We start from the raw sequence: 6,266 nt of genomic DNA on the forward strand, positions 1-6,266 counted from the left end.
CACACTTACTAAAGTGATAGAGGGATCTCTGATTAGCAGCTTTTCTCTGTTGGTGTTGAAATGTGGTTCATGCTTGTACTTCTCACTCCTTATCTCTCTAGAAAGGGGGAGTTTAGTAGAGCTATAATTTAGTACTGTGGGGTGTAACCTGCTGTTAATGTCTGCCAGGTCACTGGAAGATCTTCTTCATTATATTCTTAGCATTTTGTGACAACTTATGAACAGGTTCTTTAAAAAAATGTGTATTCCTAGACGCTTTAGGGATTGAGAGATCCTTTTCACACAATGCTAGAAAGAAAGATTCTCTAAATTCCTAAGGGCATTCATTCTCCCCTTAATTCTCCTCTCCTCTCCTTTTAGTTTTCTTTTCACTCAATAGTTAGAATAGTGCACCATTCACAAGAACACACTCAAGTTTCAAGATCTGTACCTTCTTTAACTTACGTACATGTATGTTTATAGGGGTCTGGTTGAAGAGAAGCAGGTCAAAGCAGAAACACCTAGCTCCCAGAGGGTTACTTGGAGGACTGGAGGTTTTAGGAAATACAGTGTGTCTCAATCTCTCTGCAAGTTTCCATATCAAAGTGAGTAACCATGGATAAGGAGTAAATTGCTGTTTCTAACTTTTAGCTTGCAAATAAGCACTCAACATTACGCTTTTCAGGAGACTTAGGGTTGGTTTTGTAGACATGACCCATCCATTAGTTAAAAACATGTTTTAAGGATTTTTTTTTACTCATAGTATAGCTTTTAGAATTATGACTTGCACATTACTGTGGGTTTTTAAATATGGGGCAAACCTGAAATCATTTTCATCATTAGAACCAAGGTGTTCTTTTCTGTTAAAGAAGGAGGGCTAAGGAGAGGGGCAGAGTAAAGATGGATCTTATACTTTCATTGATTAAAAAACAACAAACAAATAAAAAAACAAGAGCAGACATGGATTTTTACTCTTCCCCATCCCCTCTTGTTCACATAAATGAGGGCTGGGGGAAGTTACGTTTTGTAACAGAGCTCCTAATCTTGCTTTTCTCTTAAGGCACTTCTGTGATTCCTCCAGCTTCTCTTTCAAGTCCCTTTTCACCCCAATCCCTTCTCCTTGATTTTTGTTTCACAAATAGGAATAAAGTGGCATCTGTTTTCTGATCATGGAAAGGATATCATTTTATAATTTTGACATTAGTGGAACATCTAAAATGCACGTTTCTGTAGGAACAGCAAGCCCTCAAAATCAGTAGAGCGCCCTTCTTGTGTCTCTAGTGAAAGGGGCAGTTTCTCATCTTGTCTTTTCTGAGAAACATTAAGAAGTCCTCCCAAGCCCGCTGCAATGCATTGGTTGGGTATAGTCATGGACTTGATCAAGAGGCAGCTACATAATGGCAAAAAGAGGAGACTCACGTGAAGTATCCACATCCTATGCAGAAGGGGAGATTGGGGGCGACTACATGAAACTTCAACACTGATTTTTCTAAAAGCTTAAGAAGAGCAGTATCATCTTGCTTGGTATGTACCCTATGGAGAAAGGATAGCTTTGCCCCTGGGAACGTTAGATCATGAGCAAACTAAGATGATCTCACTCAGTTATTTAGGGGCTTGAACTTGATGGGACATAGGGAAGGCAGTTACTGCTAAAAGGTTCATAACTGGTCCAGTGCATTAATTGCCAGAGAAAGCAGAAGCAAACCCTTGGAGAATACTTTTATCCCCAAACTTAGGAATAACTGGAAGCTCATTTAAACTGGGAACATTTCCCCCTCCACCCCAAGGGAAGATGACTTCCCTCAAGGGGATGGGGTGAATGAAGCAGCGTATTTTCATCCTTGTGATAATGGATGTGAGTCAGGCACTACCATAAAAGATGAATTAACTTGAATGTGCCACATACTTGGTTTGGCCTTGTCCCATACCTGTACTCTTGTCATGGTTGATTACCTATGTACATCAGATATAAAGCAAGCAGTCTGCATTGTGGCATGAGATGAAAGGTATGTTAATATGCTCAGGCACATACTATCTTGGCCAATAGTAATTTTATATCATTTGCTTAAAGGAAACTGCACTTCTTGCAATATTTTTTTCCAATGAAGAAAAATTTAACATGACTGAAACTTTACATATAACTCTTGCATTTGAATAACAGCACTGAATCCTCTCCATCTTGAACAGATCTTTTAAATATTTTTATTACTTTTGATATGCAAAAGCTAAGGAGAAACAGTTTGGAAGACTTAAGTTAAATTTCTGATGAGTCTTGTTTTGTTAATAGGGGAGAATTTTATACAGCTTCGATGAGTTTTTTCTTTCCACATGAGATAATATAAACAAACAAACAAAAAATAAAGAAGTGAAGCATTTCTCTTCTTACTTTAAGAACCTTAAGGGCTAAAAGAGTGGTTTGGTTTCCTGACTGGCAGTTTTGGTTTGCCTTCTCTAAGTGGTCTTGTGCAATTCCCCAGAGGAAACATTTGAAGAGGTTTTTTTCTCCCACATGAGAGAGTTTCATCCCACACAACCCACAGAAGTTGATGGCAAACTTCATGGACCAAGTGTCTGGTTTTACAGAAGTGGCTGTGGAGTATGTTTTTCCTTTCACAGGTGCACATTTATTCTACCTTAGGAATAAGAAGAGATCATTTTATTTTAAAGAGGGTAGTTTAAACACTGATAATTGGATGCCAATCAGGTAGGTTTTAATTTACTAAATGAGGGGGAAAAGGGTGGAAAGAAGGATTAAAACTTCCAAAGCCTTTCTAGCTGATCTTTTTTTACAACCATCTGGTGTGCACAGAAGTGTTGTATAATCTGGCCTGTATTATTCTCTTACTGTGAAACATATTGAAACGCTTTGTGTTTAGGTGTGTGTACAGAAATTCATGAAGTTCTTTTATACACTTTCTTAGTTCCATCACAATTCTCATTTTAGGATGTCGTGAAAAGATAGCTTGGTGAGAGAGCACATTCTACCCTGGTTTGTAAATTTGGATTTGTTCTTTCCTATCTACCAGCCACCTGATTACTTATACTGTCCCCGTGCAAAGGGCACCCGTTCACATCACTTTTTCCAAGCGCTAAAACCTGGAAAGATATTTTTTAAAGGACTCACAGAAGCTGTCTTGGGGGTTTGGAAAACATCACAAAATTGTTAGCAGACCTTTTGACTGTGCTATTTTTAGGAAGTTAACTGTGTTCTTTCAAAGTACATTTTTGACAATGGGACAACGTTTTCCTTGCCCCCACTGATGTGTGAAATATATACAATGAAAAACGCCAGTATAACACCCCAAACAGATACATTTTAACCTCAGCAACAGTCAGCAACAGGAGAAAAAGTGATTTCAAAAGAGAAAGGTTTTCGCAATATTTATGCTGCTGTTTCTTCCCTAAAGGAGCTTTTATTTTACCATTCAAACAGAAGTTTGTTTTCAAACCGGTTGCTAGTTAAAGGAGCAGCGGATCGCGCATCCGTAAGAATCAGCTCTAACCAAACAGCAAACGCGTTGGCCAGACGGTGTCCTATTCCCCCACAGCAACCCCTGGTAGGTCAGCTGCCTGCAGAAGTGCTATCTTACCTTGAGCACGTAAGATCAGGGAGAGAGGCTCGCGGGCTCCCACGGAGAGGATCGGGGAAGGGCTGTGATCCGCTGCTGGTAACATGCACTTGGCTTTTATGGGCAGGTGGGAGGAGCTGCTCCTCATAGTAGGTGGGCAGGGAAGGAGCGGCGGGCGGGCAGCCTCTGGAGGAGCTGGACACTCTTCTCTGGGGAGGGGAGGAGAGGGCAGAGACGGGAGCCCGCGAGGCGGAGGAGAGACGACGGGGCGGGGGAAGGGGGGGCGCGGTCACGACGGAGGAAGGAGTGGAAAAGGGAGAGAGGGAGAAGGGAAAAAAGAGAGGGAACAAGAAATAGAGAAAGGGATCTAGACCACATATGGGGAAAGGTGGGGGAGAAAATGAATAGCAGAGAGAGAGAAAGAGAGAGAGCGCGAGAGAGTCTGGAAGGAAAGGGGAATTGGAGTATTTTCCATTTTTGCATGACATTTTTTGGCAGAGGGAGTTGTGGGTGATTGTGACTTTTGAAGGTGTTTTCTGGGAATTTGGGAATTTGAAAAGCTACATAGCGGTCCGGGAGAACTGAAGGGTTTCTAAGCGAGGCAAGGGAGGGGAAGCGGGGCGTCCGAGCAGCAGAGCCAAAGTGCAGGCTTGGACCCAGACCTGGAGCTGGAGGCACTGACACAGCCTGGAACCAGGCAGCCCCAGCCCGCAGCCCCGTCCCACCGCCCGCAGGTGAAAACCGCCCCATCCCTCTCCCTCCAGGCAAGGCTTATTTGACAAGAAAGTTCCTGCGCTCCCTGTCCTCCGAGCATCCAGAGGCCCCTCTTGAGACTTCGGCAGCATTAAAGTAAATCCAGCAACGGGGAGGATCCGCGTGGACTTGCTTGTGGAGAGAGGAACCTCAGAACCAGCCTGGGTCTTCCAGCATCTGCTTATGTAACATAGGATTTCAGAGCTCTCTGCCCTCTGGTTATTTTCGGTATTTAAAACACTCTCATTCCTAACAATCGGAAAACGTCTTGGTGCCACAGCTCTTTCTCAGTGTGTCTTAAACATTAAGAGAGGATTCAACCAACAAGTGGCTAAAGGATCAGTCTGAAATTACTAAGAAAAGCATTCAGAGAAAGAAAAACAAGCTCCTTTCGCTGCTGAGTGGTGACTCACTTCCTAGCCCAAGCCTGATTTTTGCCACCAAAGGAATTAAAGCATTTTAAAAGAGAACCTGAGACTTGGGGTGGGAGATGCAGTACCGGGAGGGGGAAAAGGCGGGAATGGGAGCGGGGAGAGATGGGTAGGCTAGAAATAATAAAGGAATGAAATTGTACTGAATATGTATATATGTACTTGACTCAGTGTTCACTGCAACCTTATGAGGTAGGTATGATTCATATAGTGCAGATTTTTTTTTTTTTTTTAATTTAAAGAAAGGCATCTCTAAGGGTTTAAATAACTAGCTTAAGCTAGCGAGATGGGGAGCCACAGCTAGCCAGCTTGCAAACCTTAGGCACTCTTCAGTACACCAGGCTGCCACAGAGAACACTTAGGTTGGTCTCAGGTTAGATCCTGAGGTCTTTGGCTGGTACCAGGCTCCAAGAGAAGGAAACATGATGGTGAAGAGCAGAATTACTCAAACTTAGCACTACTGAAACTTTCGCGAGGATATTTCTTTGTTGTAGGGATCTCTCCTGTGCATTGTAGAATGTTAAGCAGTATCCCTGCCTCTACCCACCAGATGCCAGTAGCAGTACCCATTCCGCACTCCCCACCAGTTGTGAAGATAAAAAATGTCTCTAGATTTAGCCAAATGTCCCTGAGGGGCAAAAATCTCCTCCTCTTCTTAAGAACTATTGGTCTAGAACTTAAAGTATAGTAATAATAAAAAAGAAAAAAAAAAAAAAAAAGAACTATTGGTCTAAAACAGGTCCACAACCATAAAAAAGCATTTTAAAAGAATCTATTAAGAAAATACCCAATAGTGCCATTTGGGTAATAATAATACTTAGGTCCATATGTGCCGAGTTTACACTGGACTTAGTTTTTTACATACGTATTTCCATCTGTTAGCTTCAAGAGCTCAAAGCCTCAATTGCTTCCTTTGTAACTAAGCTCATTCTCAATTGGTTACACATGGGAGTCAATGAACTAAACTCCCATGTGCCTGGGATATGAAGCAAGAACAATCATATACGAAATAAAAAATTTAAAATTTTTATTATAAACACAAATTTGACATCAGAGTTTTCAAATTTACTCACGATGTTTTGCATTATTGATTATTTGCCTTAAGTTTTATAACTTTTAATCTCTACGTTCCCTATTCAAATTATATTCAATACTTTTTTGGCTGCACAAAGTTATAGCTAGTGGCTTACTAGCTAACAAAAAATAAGTGCTCAATAAATATATATAGTCTGGCTAACTGAATAAACAGCAATATTGAGCACTGACAATAGAGAATGGTTAGCATTTGTTAGTTTAATGAATACTTAGAAAGCTAAAACTTTCACATCAACTTTTCTGCCCATTTGCTATTTGGTTTTACTCTCTTCTTACCCTCCATAACTCAGTTTTCCTCTTCCCAAATAGTATGTCTTTTGAGGACATGGACAAATCTACTGAGTAAGTCTGTCAAATGAATAACACTTGTTACTCAACCTAGAAATAGGACTGCATTATTTATTCTTGGACCTAACCCTGAAATCAGATGTGATTTTAC

General features: G+C 41.1%; 1 protein-coding gene across 2 annotated transcripts in view; it reads right to left on the reverse strand.

Moving 5' to 3' along the window:
* COL8A1 (collagen type VIII alpha 1 chain) overlaps positions 1-3,640 on the reverse strand; it is a 161,801-nt gene extending 158,161 nt beyond the window's left edge. For both annotated transcript variants that reach the window (XM_023211997.2, XM_023211988.2), the window contains exon 1: positions 3,570-3,640. The gene's annotated coding sequence lies outside the window, so the exon portion shown is untranslated. The remainder of the gene's footprint in view (positions 1-3,569) is intronic.
* Positions 3,641-6,266: the final 2,626 nt, after the last annotated feature.

This window comes from Piliocolobus tephrosceles, chromosome 2, assembly GCF_002776525.5.
Source record: "Piliocolobus tephrosceles isolate RC106 chromosome 2, ASM277652v3, whole genome shotgun sequence".
Classification (NCBI taxonomy): domain Eukaryota; kingdom Metazoa; phylum Chordata; class Mammalia; order Primates; family Cercopithecidae; genus Piliocolobus; species Piliocolobus tephrosceles.